Source organism: Equus quagga, chromosome 6 (genome assembly GCF_021613505.1).
Source record: "Equus quagga isolate Etosha38 chromosome 6, UCLA_HA_Equagga_1.0, whole genome shotgun sequence".
NCBI lineage: Eukaryota > Metazoa > Chordata > Mammalia > Perissodactyla > Equidae > Equus > Equus quagga.
Genome location: NC_060272.1, coordinates 73,070,823 through 73,096,339, shown reverse-complemented (window position 1 = coordinate 73,096,339; position 25,517 = coordinate 73,070,823). Strand labels below are relative to the sequence as shown.

General features: G+C 44.8%; 1 protein-coding gene across 5 annotated transcripts in view; it reads left to right on the top strand.

The window, feature by feature from the left end:
• The window catches only part of MTUS2 (microtubule associated scaffold protein 2), a 558,867-nt gene that overhangs the window by 510,104 nt on the left and 23,246 nt on the right, over positions 1-25,517 (top strand). The window lies entirely within an intron of this gene.

The window sequence follows — 25,517 nt, the reverse complement described above, 5'->3', positions numbered from 1 at the left end:
CTATGAGCCTACAGGTGGTATGGGACAGAGTCAAGTCTTAAACCCAAATCTAGAATTCTTCTACATATGGTATGTAAATTTACCACAGCATTCCCAGCCCTACCACCAAATTTTTTTTGGAATTTTTTTCTAGGAAGATTAGCCATGAGCTAACACCTGCTGCCAATCCTCCTCTCTTTTTTTTTTGCTGAGGAAGACTGGCCCTGAGCTAACATCCATGCCCATCTTCCTCTACTTTATATGTGGAATGACTGCCACAGCATCGCTTGATAAGCAGTGCATACATCCGCACCTAGGATCCAAACCATCAAACTCTGGGCTGCTGAAGCAGAACATGCAAACTTAACCCCTATGCTACTGGGCTGGCCCCTCTTTTTGTAATTTTTAATTTAGGAAATTGAAAAATCAGATAAACAAAATAAGATAGCTGTTGCTCTCAGTTCTATGTGACTTCCACCCAAAGCCATAAAAGATGCTAGTATGACTCTGTCCAAACATAGATTAGAGTGTAATTATATAACACAGTGTGATGCTAATTGGTCCTACACTATGTCCATTAGGATTAGATTCAGGGACAAATAACAAACTCCCCAAACAATGGTAGCTTAATCAAGGTAGATTTTTATTTCTCTCTTATGTAAAAATCAGGAGGTAAGCAGCCAGGGGCACGTAGGTTTTCTTCACAGAGTCTGCAGGGCACCCAGGCCTCTTACAGCTCAGTGTTCTACCACCCCAAGACGGTGGCCCTTCTCTTGGCCCAGTGTGGCAGTTGGTGCTACAGTCATCATATCTGTATTCTAGGTGGTGCGATGGAGGAAGGAAGGAACAAAGAAGCAGAGAGAGTGGGCCAGCTCTTTTGGGGGGAAAGTTTCCAGGAACTACACTTCAGCTTATATCGCATCAGTCAGAACCAAGTCAGAAGGCAAACCTAGCCACAAAGGACACAGGGAAACGTGCTCGTTTTTCTTGGTGATCTTGCCCAGGTGTTATTTTATTACTATGGAGGAAGGGGAGAACATACTGGGGGGTACTATCAGCCTGTGCCATGGGGCCCCAGTTGCCTCATCAGTAAGATAGGGAGGATAGTCCTGTGACACCAGGCAAGTGAGGGCAAAGGATCTGGCAGAGTGTTTGGCAGAATGATGGGAGCTCAGTATATGCTAATTCTCTTAAATTTCAGGTTAGATTCTGCTGTCTTCCTTCCTCTCACAGCTTTAAAAAAGCTGAATCAAAATGCAGAAACCAAGAAGACACCTCAGAAAGCTAATCTTGGGAACACAAAAATAATGTACATCTTCCAATTTATAAAAATATCTCTTCTCAGCACACCAATTAAAACACAGTTTGTCAGACTGGATAAAAAAGCAAGAGGCAGCTGTGTGCTGCCTAGGAGAAACCCACTTCAAATATAAGATGCAGATAGCTCAAAAGTAGGAGGAGGGAAAAAAGCTAGACTATGCTGACACCACCTGAAGGAAGATTGGAGTGTCTATATTAAGACAGACAAAGTAAACTTCAGACCGATCATATTACTAGGGATGAAGATGGCCATTAGATCAGGATAAAGGAGTCAGTTCACCAAAGAGACATAACCATACTAAGTATCTACGTACCTAACAATAGAGGTTCAAATCTCATGAAGCAAAAGCTGATAGAACTGGAAGGAGAAACAGACGAAGCCACAGTTATGGTTGGAGACTTCAGCACTCCTCTCTCAGTATTGATAGAACAAGCAGGCAGAAAATGAGTAGGGATGTCAAAGACCTGAACAACACCGTCACCCAACCTGACCTAACTGACGTTGACAGAGCACCCCACCCAACATCAGCAGAATATACCTCCTTTTCAAATGCATGTGCAACATTGAGCAACATAGACCATATTCTGAGCCATAAAACAAAACTCAACAAATATAAAAGAATCGAAATTATACAAAATGTTTTGGACTACCGTAGAATGAGACTATAAATCAATAACATGAAAATATCTGGAAAGCTCCAAACATTTGGAATTAAACAACGTACTTCTAAATAACACAAGTCAAAGAGGAAACCACAAAGTAAATTAGAAAATATGTTGAATTGGATAAAAATTAAAATGGCATATGAAAATCTGTGGAATGCAAAATTGATCCGCAAAGTTGGATGTTCTCATTTGATTTGCTCAACAACTTGGGGGGCCCCAAGATGTACTGTGTCTGTCCTAGGCTCTCTGGAGGGGAGTCAAGTAGTGTTATTTGAAAGAAGATTTGATCTAGTAGGTTTAGTCTGCTGTCAAGAATTGGAGCATGATAACATAGCTTCAGATACACTGCTTTTTTTGTAAGATGCATCACTGAGCATGACTAGGTCTGGGAATTGCCTGCTCCTCCTATAGGGAAATGATATTAGTTCTGAGCTGGGAAAAATTCAAGCCAGCGATGTCAACTGCCATGATTAGATTTTATTCCAGTAAATGTAATTTCCCAAAGTCCTTTTAGTTTCTATCCCAAACAGGTGCTTACCCATGCACAGTAATATCAAAACTGCAAATTCCTTTAAATGTACCAGAGACTGGGTTTGGTTGCCATGGAAAATACATTATCAGCTACAATTCCACAAAACTGCTACACTTTCTTAGAGACACAGATTTATTCCAGTTGGCAGCAACACATTTTTTTTTTGATATTTATAAAATCCTTTGAAGTCTATACACATAGCACATTCTGGTTATTTTATGTGGAAATGTTTGTTTTGTGATTCTTTAAAATATTTACTCTTTTATGAATAAGGATAATTCTGCTTTCTGATATATGTTAATGTTAACATTTTTAAATCTGTGGGTTTAAACCTGAACTAACCTAAATTACCTAACTAGAATAATTCAGGATACCAAGGGTCGCCCCTAAACCATCCTGAGGACAAGCACCTTCTTGAAACTCAGAGTCAGCTGCCTCCATAAAATTGTGATTTCATGAATTTAATGTTCGCAGTGGTGTATGGCTTACAAAGCCCTTTCACGCATTGTTTCATTCGATCCTTACAGCAGCCCTACGAGGTAGATGAAGTGTGTAATACCACCACCATTTTAACAGTGAATAAATTGTGACTATAGAGACTAAAAGCAAACCCTAAATCACATAACTATTAAGAATAACAGAGCTGGGTCCTTATCTTGTTCCCCCATGACCACAGCATGCTTGCCTTCGTGTTGTAAGATCTCAACTGGTGTCTGGGGGAAGATAATGAAAAGCAAGAGAAAGATATGACGTGCTATAATAGATTTAACCTGGAAATTGCTGAAGAGCATCTTACAAAATGCATTTCAAATGACAATCACATACAAATTATGCAAATATAATCACCTCCCACCTGTGAGTTTCTCCTGCACACAGATCCCCTCTTATTTTTCTTTGTATCTTGAGCCTCAGACCAGGGCTCAGCACACTGAATGTGGGCCATGATTGCTTCATTATATAAATTTGATTGAACTCAGGAGATGTACCCATTAGTGTGCCAGGAGTAAAAGCGGGATGCGACATGGTCTCTGAGCTCTGGGAACGCCTGTGTGTTGGAGAGACAGACACATAAGCAGATAATTAAAATCCAGAGTACTGAGTGAGGTCGTAGAAGTCTGAGAGTTGAGAGGAGGGTTTTTAACCCAGTCAGGGGTCCAGGAAGGGCTTTTGGGGGTAAATCAGCAGAGCTTAAAGGTAGTAGAGGAGTCAGTGACAAGTGATTCTTCCATACACTTGATCAATTACACAAACAGCATCCGTGACATCATTGACTTAATCTCCATCGGGAAATGGGAAAAATAATGAAGACAGATTTTCCATGTGGCTATCCCTAAGCAAGAGGAAAACAGGGCAAATGAGTTTGTATTTATGAAACTCTTTAAATTACTTGTATAAAAAGCAGGGGCAGTGTTTGGGATATAAGACTCAAATAATTCTCCCTTTATAGATTTTTTTAACATTTGATTTTTCTTGTCTAATGCCATTAGGATTCACTCTCATTCATTCAAAAACCACAGATACCACTGGGCCATATTCAGATATTCAAGAGTACTGTCAATCTGTTTGCTTAATTTGGCAGTTTATTTGAACAACATAGTATATAAATTACAGTATATGCTTATGTAATATTCAGGTCACTCTTTTTGACCAAAATTGCAGTTTTTCACCCAAATGTCAAGTCTTTGGGAAGTTAATTCTGGTGAGGAAGATGATAACGAGACCAATTCTGCACTGGAAGTAACCGTGTAAAGACTTAACTAGGTTTCATAATAATGAATCTGGTCATGATCTCAGGGCTCCTTAGCACAACTGTTTTCTTAAAAAAAAAGTGATCAAGAATGTGGTCAGAGTTTAGCTAATCAGAATGATGGTTCCAGATGGAGAGACCAGGCTGACAGTAAGTGGGCATTGACCTTGGTGGATTCACTGTGGTCCAACTTTTTTTGTTTTCTTTTATAGCACACCAAGAATGGCTCTGACTGTCAAGGGAACGCCTTTTACCTAAGTTTACTAGAACCTCATGTAGAAGACAAAAATACCAATTTATTGATTTACAATGAGAAAGATCTCCCCTAATGGGCCTGCCTACCTAGAAAGCTAAAATTTTCATCAGAAGACTGCTCGATAGACCAAAATCAATCATGTGCTGTAAATAATAATATCTCACCGGGATAGCTTTGGGCAGCCGTCTGCATGACTCTTTCTTTTCTAGGACCTCAGTTCTTAGCCAGGGATCCCCATGGGAGGAGACGGAAGCCTATTAGAATCACCTGGGAGCTTTTACCAACTACCCATGCCCTGACTTCTGCTTCTAGCCAAAATAGAGCAACTAGTGCTGGACTTGATGTTCCACTCTACACAGCTGTAAAACAGACAGAATGTGGGAGGCAGCTGTTTCCAAGCACCAGGCGATAGACTCCACAGGCCTGTGAGCCTTGAGGAAAGGAAAAGACACTAGGTGAGTCCCATGTAGTCCCAACTTTCTGCCTGGGGCCACTTACCAGACCACAGCACAGTGAGGTGGTCCAGGAAGTGACCACCATCTTGCTGAGCTGAAGAAGCAGATACCAGAGTTCAAGGTCATTAAAGTGGCTAGAAATTGTGGGGCTGAGCATGGAGAAGAGTAAGCTGAGTAGAGGAGGGACCGAGGAATTTGCAGGGAGGTTTCCCATGTGTTCTTAGATGAAGGGCAGACTGCGTGTGCACAGCGAGCCCTGCAGAGGGCAGCTGCTGCAGGACTGGGAGGTGAATGGAGGTACCAGAGGTTGTACAGTGCTGGGAGGCATTGGAAGTCCAGCCCAGCCAGGGCAGAGAGCGCTCACTGAGCACCTTGAGTAATTACTCAAGACATGAGACAGGCCAGGCTTTAGGAGCAAGGACCATGACCTAGAGTAAGGGTCTCTTGAGCACTAAAGACAAACTGACGTTGGGCTGGCCCCGTGGCCGAGTGGTTAAGTTCACGCGCTCCGCTGCAGGCAGCCCAGTGTTTCCTTAGTTCGAATCCTGGGTGCGGACATGGCACTGCTCATCAGACCACGCTGAGGCAGCATCCCACATGCCACAACTAGAAGAACCCACAACAAAGAATACACAACTATGTACCGGGGGGCTTTGGGGAAAAAAAGGAAAAAATAAAATCTTTAAAAAAAAAAGACAAACTGACGCTGACCCACCCCAACAAAGAATAAAACCAAGCCAGACAGAATCAAAGGAGTCTGGTAATTTACCTGCCTGTCAACAAAACTCAACACCTGTTGAAGAAAGACAGTGTAACACAAACTCCCCATAATTTATCACCCACAAGGTTGAACATACAATAAAAAAAATTAAACATATGAAGAAGCAGGACCCCTAATCAAGGAAAAAATGAGTCAATGGATAAAGGTATTGAAATGACCCAGATGTTAGAACTGGCGGATAATAAATTTTAAAATCTGTTAAAAACATGTTCAGGCACTTCTAGAAAATGAGGAACACAGCAAGTAAACAGGCAAGGAGGCACAACAGGGAAATGAAAACTGTAAGAAAGAACCAAATGGAAATGTTAGAACCCCAAAGCAGAATCTTTGAAATGAAAAATTCGCCGGATGGGCTTTACAGCAGATTGGAGTCTGTGGGAAAATGGAGTCAGTGAATTTCAGACAGGTGAGTGTCTATTATCCATCTGAAGAACAGAGAGGAAAAAAAGATTTAAAAAGATGAAGAGAGTGTCTGTGACCTACGGGACTATATCATGCGGTCTAACAGATGTGTAATGGATTGTCAGAAGGAGAAGAAGGAGAGATGGGGGGAGAAAATATTTGAAGAAATGATGGGCAAAGATCCCAAATTTGGTTTTAGAAGAGCAACCTGCAGACTCGAGAAGTTGAGTGAACCCCAAACAGGATAAATACAAATCACCCCAAGCACATCATAGTCAATTGCTGAAAAAAGATAAACAGGAAATATTAAATGTAACTAGATAAAGACACACATTTCCTACAGGGGATAAGGATGTGAGTGACAGTTAATGTCATCAGAAACAAACAGAGGCCAGAGGCAGTGGGATGGCATTTTTCAAGCACTGAAAGAAGGGGTAAAAAACCTGTCAACCCAGAATTCTATATCCAGAGAAAATATCCCTTAAAAATGATAGAAATTTGGATCTACAGGGAAGAATTAAGATTATCAAAATGATAAATATGTGGATAAATATAGAAGACTATTCATTTTGTTGCTTTTAATTTTTTTAATTTTAAGTGTCTAGTTTGATGATCTTTGGCTATAAATACATCTGTGTAATCACCACCCAGAAGAGGACATAGGATGTTTTCATCACTCTAGGAAGTTCCCTCATGCCTCTTTCCGGTCAATTCCATCCCCTCTCTACCTGTAAAGCAAACTCTTTGTTGTGTCACCACGGATTAGTTTTGCCTGTCCTTGGATTTCATATAAATGGGATCGGACAGTATATAATCTTTCGTATCTGGACGCTTTTGCTTCACATGAGAGATTCCTCCACTTTGCTGAGTATATCAGTAGCTTGTTGCTTTTTATTGTTGACTGGTATTCCATTTGCTTGAGTATACCAAAATTAACTTATCCATTCCTCTCCTAATGGACATTTGGATTGTTTCCACTTTTTTGCTGTTCTAAATAAGGCTGTTATATTTATCCTTGCACAAGTCTTTTTGTGGACAGAGATGTTTTTATTTCTGTCAGGTAAATTCCTACATGAGGAATTAATGGATCGTAGGATAGGTGGGAGTTGAACTTTAGGAGAAGCTGCCAAACAGTTGTTCCTGAAATGGTTGTACCATGTTGTACTATCCCCAACAATGTTTGTGGTTCCAGTTCCTCCAGATCCTTGCCAACATTTGGTATGATCAGTAATTTTGCTGTTGTTTTAGCCATTCTAGTAGGTGTGAAGAGGATCTCATTATGGTTTTAATTTGCATTTCCCTGATCCCTAATCCTGTTGAGCACGTTTTATGTAGTAATTGGCTATCTGGATATCTTTTTTTGTGAAATGTCTGTTGCTCGTCTTTTGTGGAGTTGTTTATCTTTTTACTGAATGGCAGCCGCCCCCCTTCACCTGGGCGCACACACTCTCTCCAGGTTGCCCCAGGCCCCACCTGGCCCAGCACTCATTTGTGTTTGTGATCTGTCTTCTAAATCCCAGCACTTAAAGACTAGCTCAGAATGGCCCAAGTCCACAGTCATGAATAGGAAAAATAGAAAGCAAATCTATTGCTAAGATGTAAAGCATTTTAAGAGTGCTGTTCTTAAAACAATTTTGAATGTTCTGCATAAAAGTACTCTAGGTATTTTATTCAGAGATGAGTAAGCTATATAATCCATGAACCCAAAGAGTTTATAATCAGCTGGGAAAACAGTAATGCCAGCAAATGATTGTAACAGAAAATGAAGTAAGTGGCTCTCTCCTTAAAATATGTTTGTCCCGGATGCTGCTCTACGCCCTCCTTCCTTCTCATTCCGTAGTACCTCTGGCGAGCTCATCTGTGGCTTCATTTACCGCCTAAGCCACTCGCTCCCAAGTCCATGTTTCTAGCCCTAGTCTCTCTTGAGGTCACATCTTGTTGAACCTCAGACAGTACAACTCTTCTGGGTCAAACAGTTCTGTCTGCACCCACCTCGCACTCCTCACCTCAAAGCAAAACAAAGCGAAGTCTTTACTTCTCCTCCTATATTCCCAAATTAGTTCAAGTACAAGCTAAGCTAGTGTAACGAAGAGGCCCCCAGGTACAGTGGAATAAATAAGATAGAGGGATATTTTTCTCTGGTGTAATAGCCAAAGATGAGCAGCCCAGGGATGGCTGTGCATCTCTGCTCTACTGTCCCCAAAGCTGTTGTCCATCTATGTGGTTGAGGCTCATGCATGCAGGAGCACATTTCAGCCAGGGAGAGAGAGAAAGTAGCTGCCTTATACGAATATGACCTAGAAGTTGCTATATCACTTTTTCATATCCCTTTGACCCCAGCAGAGTCACGTGGCCACACAGGGCTGCAAAGGAGGCTGAAAAATGGAGTCTCCAGCAGGGCAGCCATTCCAGTTAAAAGCTGCAGGGTACCATGAGTAAAAGAAAGAAATGGAGATGGGGGACAGGTAACAGGCTCAAGCACAATTTTTTAGCTCTGTTGTTGACACCACAATTCACAGAGTAAACTAAGACAGCAAACTGGGAGTCATCCTCAACTCTACCTCTGCTTCTCTTCATCCTCGATATCCAATAAGTCACCAGGTCGTATTGATTAGAATTTGGAAGCACATCCTAATTCTATTGTCTCCTCCTTATTCCTGTAGTGACGTAGTCTCTCCTTTTGCAAAAACCTCCTCACTAGTCCCCTTAGCAGCCGTCTTGCCCGTGGAGTCCATCCTCCATCACTTCCCTGATTAAAATCCATCAGTAACTGGAAACACGTTTGCCTGTGACAAGAATGGTGGTGGCCTCTAGCTAGAGGGTCTAGGGTGGGAGGGAAAATTACTGTTCACCATGTTCCTTTCCATGTTGCTTGAATTTTTTTCACATGCAAAAAATAAAAATCAAAACACTATGGTAAAGATCCTTCAGTGGCTTTATATCATTTGTAGAATAAATAGAATTCAAACTTTTCAGCGTCATGTGCTGAGGCTGCTGTCTGCCCTCCCAGATGCATCTCCTGCTTCTTCCCATCCTCATCCCCACAGAAATTCTGCCAACTTCCACTGCCTCTTCCTGAGCTGGCCTCTCCCTCTCCTCAGCCCACCAACCTCCCCAAGCTTCCTGGAAAACCCAAGTCAGCCTCACCTCCGTTATGTCCTAGCCAGGCCACTCCTCCTGAGAGGAATCCTGCTCCATAGCGCTTCTCTGTTTCTCTGTGTCCATAGCACACAGTATTGTAGCACTTGGCACCTGCTGTCATTGTGTATTTATCCATCTGATTCTCCCTCCCTTCCAGCAGACCAGGGCCCCTCAAGGGAGGGGTGTGTTTAGTAGTCAAAGTTAGTTTCCTGAATACCTTATGCAAGAGATGTTGTATTCCAGGAACTTAAGACCACATGGGGAAAACTGTCTGGGGAGACAGAGCTTGCAAGAAAAACTCTTAGAAATATTTTTGTATTCACTAAAATAAGATAATATAGCAGGCTAAATAAAAATAATGTTTGTCCCATTTTGCACATTTAAATTAATTCCTGTTTGCATCCTGTTCCCACTAGAGGCAGTCCAGGCTCTCCTTCCCTGGATTTTCACCAGATGCTTGCAGACTACAGGTATATCATTCATAATCAAAGCTGCCACTTATTGAATGCCTATGAAACATCCGGGAGTGTAAATACCTGGTTTCTAATTCCCACAGTGACCATGCAAGTTAGGTCATAGTATGCCTATTTTACAGATGAGAATATTGAGGCTCAGAGAAACAAACGTCGACTTGCCTAGGGTTGTGAGATGAACAGCAGGGATTTGAGCTGAGGTCTGTCAGGCTCCAGAGCCAGGCCTGTTTTCCCATATGTGCTGTGCCTCTCATGCCTACTCCGAGGCAGTGTTTCTGCTTTGTTGTTTTAATGTCTGCCTCTCCATTCAAATGGTGATGGTTCCCGATATGGTGAGTGGTCTTGTTGGCGTCCCCTTACTCCCAGGACAGCCCTGTGCACAGGCATCCGCTCCGTGTTCTTGCCACTCAGCTCCCTCCCCTAAGAGGCTCTGCAGTCGGCATTTGGGTCTGGGTTACTTTCCTTCAGTTGATTCTTCACAGCAAAGCTTCAGTGCAAAAGCCTCTCTTCCTGCTCTGCCAGCCGTTTTCTCTCCCCAAACCCTGTTCCGTCTTCTCCACGTGTTCCTGGCAGCCGTGAGTTTGTGAAGGGCTCGGCTGTCACGATGATGAGGAGTTGTGACGGGACTTGGGCAGGAGAGTGACTGGAGGGCCAGCGGGAGACAGAGGTGCCAGGAGAGGTTACCATGCTGGCTCCTTCTTGACATTTACTCACCGTTTATTTAGTCCCATCAGGGGATAAACTGATTTTTTCTTAATAAAAAATGTTCACAAAAACATTCATACACTTAATGTCATTCCACTGCCTTTCCTTCAAATCCACAATCTGAAAAAAAAAATGGGAAAAGCATTTCCTACTTTTCTGTAGAACTATTCTCTTTAGTGATTTTTTAAACCAGACAGCTTCTTCGAGGACATTTTAAAGGGTTTTATTTTAGATAATAAATCACTTAATATCAGGAAGAACCCCACAGTTTACATACATGCATACCTGCATGCACACACGCACACCCACACCTCCACACATAAACAGACAACGTGCCCATCAAAATATATTCAGCAGAGATCAGCTGGAATGACAAGGCATTTTCTTTCATTTCCCCTTCCCTTTAGTGGGAGCAGGACAATTTGCATTTGGCCAAGTTTGCAAGGAATTGTGCATAAATCCCTGAGTTCAGCAGATGGTCAGTCGGGGCACAGCCAGCAGGCAGAAACCACGCCAGATATTTTACCAGTGAGAATTTAAAGAATTGTTATGTAGGCAACTGAGAAGGGAAAAGGAGAGCTCTGAGGTATCATGGAGGTAGCAGCTGTTGGAAGCAGCAAAGGGTACTCAGGAAGAGGGTGAGGTTATTAAGACCCAGAAGCTTGGATAAGGCACTTCCTGGAGCTGAACCTCAGACCTCTGACAAGGGCACACTGGTCTCTGAGCTGGGAGGAGGGGCTTCTGGGACAGAGATCCAGACCCAGAGAGGGAGAGCCCGGTGCCTGTGAGGGAGCTGGGAGAGGCGATTTCCATGCAGAGAACCTGCCAGTGCAAAGGCCCTGAGGTGGGAAAGTGCCTAGAGCAGTGGTCCTCACTCTTCAGCACCAGAATCACCTAGAGGGCTTGTGAAAATGCAGATTTCTGGGCCCCACCCCCAAGAGTTTCTGATTCAGTAGGAAGGGAGCAGGGGCCAAGAATTTGTATTTCAACAAGTTTTCAAGTGCTGCTGATGCTACTGGTCTGAGGATCATATTTTGAGAACTGTAGGCCTAAAAGTGTTCAAGGAAGAGCTGAGAGTCAAATGTGGCTAGAGGAGAGTGAACAAGGGAGAGAGGAGTGAGAATGGAGGTTGGGAGGCCATGGGGTCCGGAACGCGCAGGACCTGCTGAGCCGGCATGAAGGCTGGGCCTGTACCCTGAGTGAGGCGAGGGCTTCATGCAGAGGAGCAGTGTGCTCACTCCCAGTCTTCAAGGATTCTCTGTGGCTGCTACATTGAGACTAAATGGTCCAGGGGAAAGGACCAGAGAGGTGAGAACAGTTCAGGAATTTTGCAGTAAAACCCGGATGAGAGATGGTGGTGGCTGCAGCCAGGACAGTGGCACTAGGAGGGTCGAAGTGACAAAATTCCAGACACGTTGAGAAGGTAGGGCTGACATTGCCTGATTGCAGTGGTATGAAAAGCAAAGGGAGATGAGGGATTGGAGGTAGGGACAGGAGATAATCATCTGTTTTGTGGGGAGCTTGGCTATGAAAACTAAGAGGAATGGAGGGTAAGCACTACAGGAGAGCATAGGAAGGAAAGTTGTGCTCTCGTGTGTTTGGGGGTCCTCGGTTAAAGATAAGTGAGGCTCAAACATTTGTAGACGCTGTGTGCATGGAGCCAGTGAGGGAAAACCCTAGGAGGAATGAGGCTCAGGAGCCAAGAGGGTGCGGCAGGCTGAATGATGCCCCTAAAGACGTCCCCATCCTAACCCCCAGAACCCGTGAGTATGACACCTCATGTTGTAATGCGACTTTGCAGAAATTATTAAGGATCTCGAGATGGGGGGATTGTCCCTTAGGGCCCAATGTAATCATAAGGGTCCTTAGAAAGAGGAAGGAAGTAGCTCAGAGACAGAGAAGATGGGACACGGAAGCAGAGATCAGAGAGTTGGAAAATGCTGTGCTGTGGGCCTTGAAGATGGAGGAGGGGCCGTGAGCCAAGGACTATAGATGGCCTCTAGAGGCTGGAAAAGGCAAGGACACGGATTCTCCCCTAAGTCTCCAGAAAGGAACACAGCCCTGTAGACACCTTGGTTTTAGCCCCGTGAGACCTATTTTGGGCTTCTGACCTTCAGAACTGTAAGATAATAAACCTGAGTTGGTTTAAGCCACCATGTTTGTAGTAATTTGTTGCAGCAGCGACAGGAAATAATACGGGGATTCTAGACATAAGAGTGCAGGGAACTGTCGTCAAGGAATATTATCTCAGACAAGACATGCCTTCCAGAGTGAAGATGTTTTTTAAGTTTCAGAGTGAGGAACAGTAGAACTTCATGCCTGTTGACTTCAGTTTTCTCAGTGAAGGAGACGGCAAGGTCACGTGCCGGATCAGGGCATTTTATAGTTGAAGTTGAAGCACAGAGCTAGGTAACCTGCCCCCGAGGTCACACAGCCAAAAATAGCAGAGGCTGGATTTAAACCCAGGCTGTCCGACCTCAGAGCCCACACTCCTGTGGCCACACACACACAGCCTCTTCTGAGCAAAGAAATGAGAGCATTTGAAGGAATCCATCTTGGCCGGTGGAGACGGTTAATTGGAGCCATTCCTGGGGTGAAGGGTGTGGCGGTGACCACCGTTGTCGATTGCTGGTGGAGCTGTAGCTGCTGGCTCTGCAAAGGGCCTGCAGGCCATGCTGTTGGACAGGCCATTCTTGGGTGTGGCAAAGGTGTCTGGGAGGATGTGGGGGTAGGCATGGGGAGGATGGTTGTGAGCAGGTGCCAGTCTCCTTACTGCCTGAGGTACACGATGGGAGGGACAGGGTGTCACTGTATGACTCCAACTAAGAGGTGAGGAGGATGGGAAGCCACACACAGGAACCTTGAAGGAAATTCAGTGTCCTGGGACTCAAACTCGCCAGGAGGGCGCAGGCTCAGAGCTAAGTCTGCACAAAAAGGCTCAGGGTCAGCATTGGGAGCTCAAGCCAGATGAGAGAGAACAGAGGCCTGAATTCAGACAGGCAGATGGCTCAGAGTGGCAACAAGGGCAGGTCCCACAGTCAGTAATAGACACTGTCTGCCCTCTGCTCTGTTTTTGAGCAGCCTTCTGGTTGCAGATGGTAAAAGTTGTGTGTCTTCTGCACACATAGGGAGGCTGTGTGGCCTGAGTACTGAGCACTGAGCACTAAGCCATAGGGCCTTGCTACTCAAAGGTGGTCCTGAGGCCAGCAGCATCCCTAGACCAGCTGGGGTTGTTCAAAGTGCAGATTCTCAGGCCCCACCCCAACCTCTGAATCAGAAGCCCAGCACTCTGTTCTAACAAGCCCTGCACGTGATTCTGGTGCCCACTCTAGTCCGGGAACCTCTGGCTGAGGACGCGACCATGGGGCAGCACGGCCTGGAGATTGCCACAGGCTTGGACTTCCTTGGTTTTGTCGCTCAGGTTCCTCTTCTACAGAATGGGAGTTAAGGAGGAATCGCGCCCACCTCACAGAGTCTTTGTGGGGTTCAGTGACCCGCTCGAGGCACTCATTAGAGTGTCCAGCATGTAGAGAGCCCTCAGTACCTGTAGCCATGATGCCCCCAACAGTGACCGTCCCAGGGGCCCTCCATCCGGTGCTGCTCCTTTCCTTCCTCTCTGTCTGAGACCTTTTTCTAGAAAACTGTGGAAGACACAGAAGTTTTTATGTCTTCTGGTCCCTGGGGTAATATGAAGGCCCCTCCTGCTTTGTGATTATATTCTTAAAAACAGACATGTAATATTCTAAGCAGCCAGTAACAAAAGGGAGAACTTGTCTTCTTAGGGATTCTGATGAGGACTGTGATCACGTGGGCCCTGGCTAGCCAGGAGTGCCTTGGGCCACCCTTGTGTCCACTTCATACAGTGGACATGATCACCTCAGGCTTTGGATTTGACACAAGTAATCGTTCCCCAGCTTCTACTGAAGCCCAGGGCAGCGAGAACAGGTCGTTAGCTGATAACTGTCTCCTCAGACAATACGCGCTTAAGGATGTGCGGCAAACCAAAGCAGTAATAAACCCCGTGAAAACAATTTTGGGCTAGGGCAGCAGTGACCTTCCACACCAGCATTGGGTACCAGAGTCTTAGCTTCTATAGTCAAAGTGGGCCCACTCCATTAGCTATGTGTGTGACGTGAGTGCTTTCTTATGCTTTGTCTCACCCTAGCTTTCATGAAGGGTGGAAAATAGTCCCATTTGTAATACTGCCATGATTCTATGTACCCCAGTGAAAATTTTTTGAATGATTGATAGAGCCCAGGCTTGATGCTAAGCACTTACTCTGAATTATCCTATTTAAACCTCACACTCGCCCTAGGAGGTAAGTTTGCTTGAAGTCACTTTAAAAACCCCCCACATCTAGCAGATACGTCCCACCGAGACCTGCCATGTACAGTAAGCCCTGCAGCAGCTACTGCCTCACTCGCTCCTTATTTATTGCCAGAGATTGTAACCCCTGTGAGTCTCCATCACCAGGGAGCCTTCTGTCTTTCTCTAAGAGGAGGGACTGTGCCCATGCACGTGGGTTCTCCACAATCTCCGAGCAGCAGGGAGAGGCAGGGCAAGGAGCCAGAATCCCTCCCTTCACAGCACGTTGTCCAGCAGCAGGGCTGTCTTGGTATTTTCTGCATCATTCTAAGAAATGCCACAGGGCAGGTGTCTCTGTACGTTTCACACCTGGTAATCAGGCAGGTTACCCTTAAAATTGTAATCTTTTCATGCTATTGTTTTGGCCCCGCTTGGGACTGCATGTCCATCCCCTGCCCTGGAAAGGGGTCAGTGGGATTCATCATCTGGTCTCAAATGGATTTTATTTTATTTTCTCTAACTTGCCATTCTTTCTATCCTCACATTCTAAAACTCATCAGTCACTCTTCCTTTCACTTGAGCATCTCATGAAGCCGGATTCACTCCCACCCCCCTTGCTGATTCCTGAGCCCCCCTCACAGCCTTCAACCCTGGTGTAGGTGTCTTGGTCTACACTGGCTGCTTCATCGCCATGCATTGTACTGAATGCTAACTGTGGACAAAGGACATACTTTTAGGTTTTAACTACTGAGAATTTTTACTTTGTTAATAGTCTTGAAGCCAATTCCTACCCTCCGAGAGGCTGCATGCTTAGACAGAGTAACGCTACTGAGGATGAGGTCTCACCTCCCGTGTGCCATCAGTGCTCCACCTGTACCTCAGAACAGTGCTTCTGATATGACTGTCCTGGTGATCTTGTTAACATACAGGTTCTGATTCAGTCAGTCTGGGTGGGCCTGAGATTCTGCATTCCTATCAAGCTCCCAGGGGAGTGGACCACACTTAGGGTGGGAAGGCTCAGCACGCCACATGGTGAGGGTGAGCTTTGAGCCAGCCAGGCGCCGTGCTTGGTGCTTCACATACACAGACATGTTTAATCCTGGCACCACTCTATGAGTAGAGTTGTCTTCATTTCTCAGTCGAGGGCCACTTTTCTAACTGTCTGCTCAGTTTTAGTGACCATATAAACTAACAGAGTCTGCATGTTGGCGGGAAGCTGGGTCTCTACAAAGAAACCACCACCGTGGATGTAATCATTCCTGTGGAAGTGGTGAGACAGTTGCCAGTTAAATGGGCTTCACCCCTGCAGTGGGGACACAAACCCATCAGCCAGGACAACCCAGAGTCCGCAGGTGAGGAAGCTCCAGGTATGCTGAAAGGGGTATAGCGTCCCCATGCTGCTGTCTCAGCAGCCCTGGAGGAGTGAGGGCTCGGGCTCTGCGGGAAGTGACCACCTGGCCTTATTCAAGTCAGTGCGTGTTTGTGGAAGTCGGCCTGGCACTGTGCTAAGTGAGGGGAATCCATCGATAAAGGCAGCAGGTCTAGCCAGGCGTTGGACAGACAGGTCCATTAATCATAAGCACACTCTCGGGCTATTGTGATTGCCTGAAAACGTTGCTGCTTTTGTGTCTGTGCCTAAAAATTAGTGGGTGGAAATAATTTGAGGTGGTCCATTTGTTCCTTGGAATCAATTTGATGTATTTGAAGTAATGGAGAGAGGCTGGGATAAGTTAATGGGGAAATGCACACCTTTTAAAAAATTAGATTTTGTCGATTTAAAACAATCCTTCATTCCTATGAAAAATTAGAAGCGGTAAGCCCTTGGACAAAAAATAAAGACAATCGTAGGTCTGGGAAAACCTCAGAGGGGGATATCTCAAGTCCTGTAGAGAGCTAAATCTTCTGTCTCCTCCACAAACCATTTACACACCCGTGGGGAGAAACATGTCTGTCAATGTGCCCCCACTTCACAGGGGGAGATTTAACAACTAAAGCCTATCCCAACGTCTCATGCTTTTAAGACTTCGACACTTTTTTATGAAATGGACCACAGCATCTGAACCATGTGCAATGCAACATTGTCAGGAATCGCTGAAGTGTCACACAGCTTGTCAAAATTTGGCAATCCTGAATTTCATATTTTTTGAACTAGTTGACAGCCATGGACCAGAGGAGAATTCCACCATAACATTTATGAACTGTGGGCCCTTACACGTACGTGAATTCATCTGTTAATTAGTGGAGATTTATTCAGTGCCTAATGTGTGGTTTTCTCCCCAGTTGGACTCCTCCCATGTTTCGTCTCCTTAAATGGCACCACCTCCTCCCCAGTTACTCAGACCAACACCCTGAGTCATCCTTGGTTCCTGTCTCTCCCTCATCCAGTCCACGAGCAGGCCAAGGTGGCTTTGCCTCCCAAGTGCATGGCGCATCCCTCACCTTGCTGCAGTGTCAGTCCAGTCACGGTTAAACCCACCTGGGCTCCAAACACGTCCTCCTCGCTGCTCTCTCTGTCTCCATCCTTGCCTCCCACCGTCTGTTCTCCATGCAGCCACCAGAGGGATCTCTTAAAAGCGTCATTAGCTCTTGTTATCCCCTGTTTAGGGCTGTCCGAGAGCTTCCCACTGTTTCCAGAATGCGGCCATAACCCCTTTCCAGGAACCACAGGCCCTGCATGGTCTGACCCTGCCTGTCTCTTGACCTTCACCTCCCTCCACTCTCTCCTTCGCAGACACTCAAGCCCCGTGGCAGTCTTTCTGCTCCTTAAGTATTCTGACATTGTTCCCATCTCAGGACCTTTGCACCTGTGCTTCCTTCCACCAGAACTCCATCCCACCATCTCTGCACACCGCTGTGTCATTCACGTCCGCTCGGACGGCATCTTCTCAGAGCAGCCTTCCTGGTCCACCCTCGCTAATGTTACCTGCCCCTCTCCCCATTTCTTCCCCGGCATGCCCTTATTTCACCTTCTTCTCTGCACTTATCTCGAGGTTTTGTATCCAAAATTTGGCCATGTAAAAATTGTGCTCACTTGTTTGTTTGTACCCTGTGACTGTGTCTCGTTTGCCCCCGTGCCTAGGACTGGGCATGGCACATGGCAGGTGCTGAATGAATTCACTTGCTGTCTGTTGACTGTCAGCCTGCCTGTGTGACCACAAGTATGAATGGACATGCCACCATCTCTGCTACTGGTGAGACAGGCAGGTACAGAGGCATACTGCGATTCAGGGCAGTGAGGGCTGGGAGGGTGATGTGCCCAGGCCTTGCTTCACCTCTGAGGTGATACACTCCTGTGCACTGTGGCGGCTCCCACAGTGGGGGCAGAGGACTGGGAGGCCCTGCACCTCACACAGTGGCCTTGGATCCCTCAGTCACCCTTTCTCAGACCCTGACTGCTTCTTGCAAATGGAGCTTAGGCTACTTACTGGACACCTAGTAGGGCTACAGTGGGCAACAGTACCTATCTAGGTGGGACAAGTGTATCAGGTGCTTGGCACCCAGGAAGCGCTCTGTAAATGTGAGCCGTTGTTCTTACAGCACAAGCTCCCATTAGTCACAGGCCCTGGAGTGGCTGCCTGGACCTGCAGAATGATGGGAGACCCAGTGCTCTCTCTGGCCCCTTCACTCTCTTTTCTACTTAGTCCATGGACCCTTCGTGCTCTGTTTTCAGCCCTCCTTTTCTCTCTCTTGACATCTTTATCAAAAAGAAGGTCTTACGGAAAGAGAAGGAGAGAGTAGGGCTGTAGAGGGCAGTGTGGCCGGGATCCCAGGCAGTGTGTTTCTTGAGACTGACCCTGTTTGCCTCCTGCATGTCTGTGATCTGACAAGTTGGGACAAAGGAATTCGCCGCTAGAGGGCATTTTTCAGGCATTATAGCGCCCCCTGGTGGGCACTGATTTGTTGCAGGATTACTGCCATCAAAAAAAAAAACCCAAAAAACTTCACAGCATAAGGATGCTCATAGTCTTTAACCCCATGTAATTCCACTCCTAGGAATTGATCATAATGAAAAAAGAAAAACAATATGTGGGTGACATGAGCTAAACGTCCAACAATAAGGTCATATAAGTTATCATCAACATGAGAATATAAAGTAGTCATAAAAATGTGAAGTAGGAACATATGGAAAATTCCTCACAGAATATTAAAAATTCACACCACTGCAACAGCTATGAAGGGCTTGTGCAACTGAAATTTCATTTTCTTTGTATAGTGAGATTATGGGTAATTTTAAAATTTAAATTAAATGTTTTCCTTGAAAATTATTTTGTCTTTTCAATTACTCCGCATCTCCCAAAGAGATAAATTAATCTCTTATCTAACTGTAGGATCCCCTTCTGTTGCTATATAGCAGTAGCAAGTATGTTCGTTTACTAGGGCTGCCATCACAAAGCACCGTGGGCTGGGCGGTTTTAAACAACAGACTTTTCTTCTCTCACGATCCTGGAGGCCAGAAGTCTGAGATCAAGATGTCAGCAGGGTTGGTTTCTTCTGAGGGCTCTGCTCTCGGCTTATATGTGGCCACCCACCTTCTCCCTGTGTCTTCACATCGTCTTCCCTCTATAGGTATCCGTGTCCTGGAAAGACACCGGTCATATTGCATTTTTAGGCCTGACCCTAATGAACTCGTTTTAACCTAATTGCCTCTAAAAATCCTGTCTCCAAACACGGTCACATCCTGAGGTACTGGGGGTTAGCGCTTCAACATCTGAATTCTGGGGAGACGCAATTCAGTCCATCACAGTGACCATTATGATAGACCACTTGTTTATGACAGTGTCATTTCTTCATATTTAGGTGATTTATTTTATAATTGTTATATGTAAAGCGCTCCCTATGCCGTAAAAGGCAGTAGATTATTATTCCTTACGCTTTTGTCGTGAGCTACACAACCAGATAGTTCTCTTCACTGTAAGTCGAGCGCCGTGATTACTGATCTTTGCTACTTCTTTGGTAAACCAATGCAAAGTGGTAATTATTCAAGAGAGCTTTGGGGCAATTGTTTAAAGAAAATTGATCTCACTCACTGAGTTTTTTCCCTTTCACTTGATTTGTGAACTGTGGTAGAAATTGAGCTTGTTTTACGAATGGTTCCATGGCAGTTTTACTCTTCGTTGTCCCAAGGACCACACTGCGTCCTCCCGTGTTACACTCATAGGTTGGTAGATTGGTGTCTTTGTATTAGATATGTCCGAGGGTATTCTAAACGCAGCTTTAATAGCATTTTAGGTATTTATATATATGTAAATATACATACACACACTGTATACATATTCATATATGCGTATATGTTCAGTTATTTAAACTGTACAACAGATTCTAATCCTGCTTTTGCTTGTCATACTCGTGCTTGTGCATTAGAAGTGTTATGTTCTCCTGGCCTGTTATTTTAGAAATTATTGTCCCAGCTTCCTAGGTTCTAGGGATTTATTATTGTGGTGTTTGCCTCTCATTGTAAAGTACCAAATGTTCTCACATGAATAGAAATGAAGAAAGAAAAAATGCAAGTAGGACTCTAGATGCTGTTTAACACCATGAAATTAGCCTACATCAGTTTCTGTCTGCAAAATGCCCAAACAGACACATTTCTGAAGATTTATCTGAGGCGAGAGGACACTCATTTCTTCAGGGACTCTGTCACTGGAACTCTTTCCCTTGGTGGCCCAGCTGCTCTTCTTGTGCAATATCTTATACAGGCCTGGGGCTCACGACATGGGGCCTGGGAAGAACATAAGTGTCACCTCTCTTGGGCATAATAGCAGTTGGGAATTTGGAGACCACTATATATGAGAAAAGTGATTACTTTGCCACTTGATAGACAGCAAAACTGAGGCCTACACAGCTCATGAGTTATTTAAGGCAACAGTGCAGTTCAGGGACAACAGCTCTAGGATGAAAACCAGTCGTCTCTGAGCCCCCAGACAGAGTGCCAGGCCCATGGGTCATCTGCCACCAGTATACATAAAACAGTAAGATCAAAGAGTAATGTCGTTTCTGACCACCCGATACCATAACATTTTCAAACTCAGTCTTATCCTTCATTATGGTAGTAATTTTTTTAAATGTTTTTATTCATAAAGCATGCAAACAAATAATAGCATTTTATTAAATACATATTGTGGCTGGCATTGGTTGGGCAGTGAGTCCTGCAACTTAAGCGTACAACTTCCCGAGGGAGGACAGATAGACAAGGGATAGAAATACAGATACATTTTCATTACGAATAGAATTACACAATCGTACTATTTCTGCATCTTGCCTTTTTTGTTTAACGATATCTTAACAGATATCATTCCATGATAGCACAAAAAGATTTACTTTTTTTTTACCGGCTAGCTATATCCCACTGTATGTAGGAGTTGTCCTGTATGTATGTTTGGTCTGTGATTTATCTAACTAGCCCCCCACCGCTTCCTTAAGGCAAATCCTACTTAGTAGTCATCCTGGATCAAAGTTTTTTGTGCACTTGTGTAATTGTTGTGTTAAAAGGTATGTATTGTTTGATTTTTTTCTCCAATGTAGCTGATTTGTTTTTATTCTTTTTTTTTTTTTTTTTTTTACCTTTTCATCTGTTTTATTCCATCTAAACAATCTGTATAGTCAACTTATTGCCTTGATTTTCTGGAGTTATAGTGACATTAGTATATGATAAATAAATTTTTTCCCATTTAGAGTGGTACTTTACCAAAGACAACATACATGATTAGTATTTTTTACTATTTTATTTTAGTTTTATGTGCTCAATATACCTCTAGTTAAGGAACAGTGAGAATGGTTCTTAGGTTCCATTACGTTCCACAAATATCCATGTGTGTATGAAACAGTGTAGTGGTGGGGCTTTCACTTTGTTTTATTTTGCCAGCATATATCTTCACCACTGTTATATAGAATTTTAAAATCAGAATGTGAACTTTCCCTCTATAAAAACATCTAAATTTATCCTCTGAAGATTTTCCATGTCATGTTATATTTTTAATTTTCTTTCTTTTTTTGTGAAAACTTTGAGATATAATTCACATACCATACAATTCACCCACTGAAAGCATACAATTTGGTGGGTTTTAGTGTATATATATTTAGTATATATATATATATATAACAGAGTTGTGCAACTGTCACCACAGTCTATTTTAGAACATTTTCATCACCCCAAAAAGAAACCTCATACTCTTTAGCTGTCACCCTCTAACACTCCCATCCCTGTCATTTAAATTTTGAAAGATATTTTGCCCTCCAAAGCAGCTTATCAATTATATTTCCACCAACAGTCCATCAAACGCCAGTTTCCTCATACCCTTCCTGTGTTATCAGAGTATTTCATCTTTATCAGCCTTGTAGATGAGAAATTATTTCTTGCTTCAGTTTGCAAGTGTTTAATCATGAATGGTGCTGACCATCTGTTCTCATGTTTCTTAGCCATTTGTGTCTCTTCTCTGTGCCCTGCTTTGTAGACCTGTTTTAAATACAAGCAAACATATTGTTGTCACTGTTTTATTGTGATCCCATCCACTGGTGCACGATACGTGGGCAGAGACCACCATGAAGTTAGTTCACCCGAATTACAGAAACAAGAGCACCCTACGAACAGGCCCCAGGCACCCAGAATCCACCCTGAGGCTCATTTCCTGGGACTCCCAGTCATTCCCAGCAATGCCGTGTTCTTGTCTGTAGGATGACTCTGCCTTCCCCCTCTGTAGGTAAAATTATTGCTCCTCCATTTGCCTCAATTTGACTTTGTCTCAATCCATGAACCACTATTTTTTTAATGGACATTACATGGTCTTTGTCCAGTCACCCCTGGATAAACCCATCTTGTATGTACACCTCTTACCTAGTCTATGGATCCTGGTAGCTTTTTTTCAGTAGCTAAGTCCCTGATAAAATCTCTAATGACTTCCCCTAGTTGGAGGGTCTTTGGGGAAGACTGGAGGCGTGCTGAAGCCGTTGGGCCGGAACTCCTGGGAACAGGTGTTTCCTCTTGCTGCTGCCAGGCCCGAGCCACTGTGGCCATTAGTTACCGCTCGGTTCTGTTTGCGAGGACCATAGGCTCCAGTGATCAGAGGCAGGGGAGCACTCTGACCTCCACTGTGGCCTCACTGCCAGGTCCTGGAAAGGCTTGCAGGGAATCTACTCTTCATGAGAATATTTATTAGCGAGCAGGTAAAATGCCTTTCCTCAGTGTGGTGGTACGCCCAGCGCCTTCCCAGCAGCCTGGCCCTCCGTAGACCTCGCCTGAAAGGTGTACTTGCCGCAGGTGTGACAATTACATGTATATTCAGGGGCATACCTAACCTTTGACACCCAGATGGACCATTTGTAATGCTTCCTCCTCTATACAACAAAATCATTTTCAGTATTATCTTGTAATAATCAGTCATAAGCATTATTTTCCTGACTCCCTATGTAAACAAGAAAGAAGAAATTTCATTTTAAAGATTATTCAAGTTTATTAATATTCCAATGAGCAGAGCTCAGTGCCACTTCTATGATATTTCTGCCAAACCCGCATGACCTGAATCTACTCATGAGGAATCAGCAGGCAAACCGAACTGAGAGACGTTCTACAAAATAACTGGCCTGTCATCTTTACAAATCAGGGAAAGTCTGAGGAACTGTCCCAGACGAAAGCAGACGAAGGAGGCGGGACAGCTAAATGCAACCTGTGGTTCAGAACTGGATCCCTTTCTAGAAAAGACTAATTATCGGGACAGTTGGTGAGACTTCAGTGGGTCTGAGCTTTGGATGGCGCTATTGGATCAATGCTGATTTCCTGATTTTGATGACTGTGTCCCTGTTATGTAGGAGAATGTCCGTGTTGTAGGGAATAGACACTAAGGAATTTGGGGTTGATGGGACCCCGGGTCAGCCTCTTACTCTCAAATGGTTCTGGGGAAAAAGTCATTTGTACAGTAGTATTCTCGTGCTATACTTTCAATTTTCCTCTGTGATTATTTTAAAGTACAAAAATTATTTTTAAAAACCTCAACAGTAATTATAGCAATTGTTCAGAACTTAGACCAACAAAAGACTTTCTTCAGGAGGAGTATTTTTCCACCAACGTTCTTTAGAATTGCTGGCACAGGTGGCAATCAAAGGCAGAGGGCTTTTCAAGTCCGTTTGGTTATTTCTCTTAAGTTCTCTACAGACGGCACATTCTCTTACTGCCTGTGCCTGGGGTGGACAGCATCCACCACCACACCCTCACGACACCCCGACTACACTGGCAGGTCCTGCAAACAACTTGGCCAGACTGTGGATCAGAATCCTCCATTAAAGGGTGGGACATGGGACACCGGGCCAATTGGAGCCCTAGGCCAAGAAGCCGTTGGGACAGTGTTAGGCTGCTGGGCTGGCCAGATTCTTACACACTGCTCACACAAGGCAAGGTGCCAAACGATGTCCAGGCAATCCACCAGTCATTTTACCAGGGGAAAGATGTTTGTAAACAGCACTCTTGCTATGGAACAAACTCTTTTAGAGCCAAGTGTGGCCAAGAAGCCCTTGAATCTGCCACCTCTTTAGGGCGGGACTTCTGATTAGGCTGTTTCAAATGCTCTCTAACCACCTTGGGCATATATCCCTCATCATAACTAACCCCCCTTGCGTGTAGATTACCATTAACCAGTACATATATCTGCTCACTCAATTTTTAGGTAAATGACAATGTCTCCCCAGCTTGTAGCACAGAGCAGACAGTGTGGTGGCCCCCAGTCTTGGTGGAATGTGAGAGGTGTGTGTGCCCCTCAACATCTGTGTGTGTGTGTACAGTCAACTCCATCTGACCTAAGCAGAGTAGATTGTCAAGGTGTTACTCTCCTTCCTGGAAGCAGTTTGCGGTTGAGGAAGCGATCTGTAAGACGAAAGCCGTCAGTCTTTCCCGCAGCCCTGGGTGGGCAGACCCTCAGGTAGCGGAGTAGTTGCAGGAGCCGCGGGCTGCTGTCATCGCCTCAGCCCCTGCTGGCGCCTGGGAAGCAAACCAGGACTGTGAGGGGAGGCGTGCCTGTGCAGAGGGGTGCTGAGTGGTCCCTGTCCCCCGCCAGAGAGAATGGTGTTGGTGAAGACTCGGTCACCTAAAAGGAAACCCCGGCACTTTCTCTGAGAATATCCTGTTGGCATTTCAGCCTGGAGAGAACCACTTCAGTGTTGGACCCCTGCCCCCATCCTCTCTCCAGCTGCCAGGCCTGCCCAGGTCTCAGCCTTGATGGGCCTAAGAGCCACTGTGGACCTTGTGAAAAGTTTACGTCCTGAGCTTCTGCCCCAGGGCTCTGATCCACCCAGGGCGTGCCTAGGAGTATGCATTTTTAACAAACGCCTGAGATTTTTGATGCCTGCAGTCCATGGACCCTCAGAGAAGCCTGCTCTAGTGGCAGGGACACGGGGCTTGTGGTCAGAAAGCCCGAATCTGCCTTCGAGGCTCTTTCTCCACATACCGGATGACCTTGGGCAAGTCCCCGGGGCTCCCTGGGGCTCAGGTTTCACCTCAGCATCTGTGTGAGGATCAGATGCAGGAAGAGCCAGATACTTCACAAACTGTGAAGCGCTGCTAAAGTAAGCGACTCTTGCCCTGGTCATCACGTTAACCTTGAGGATCTAGCAACGGGTGTTAAAGACGCTCAGCTTCAGACCTTTCGGTGCCTCCTAAGTGATTTTTTTTTTTTTAAAGGATGCGTTTTTTTTTTTTCTTTAAAGATTTTATTTATTTTTTCCTTTTTCTCCCCAAAGCCCCCTGGTACATAGTTGTGTATTCTTCGTTGT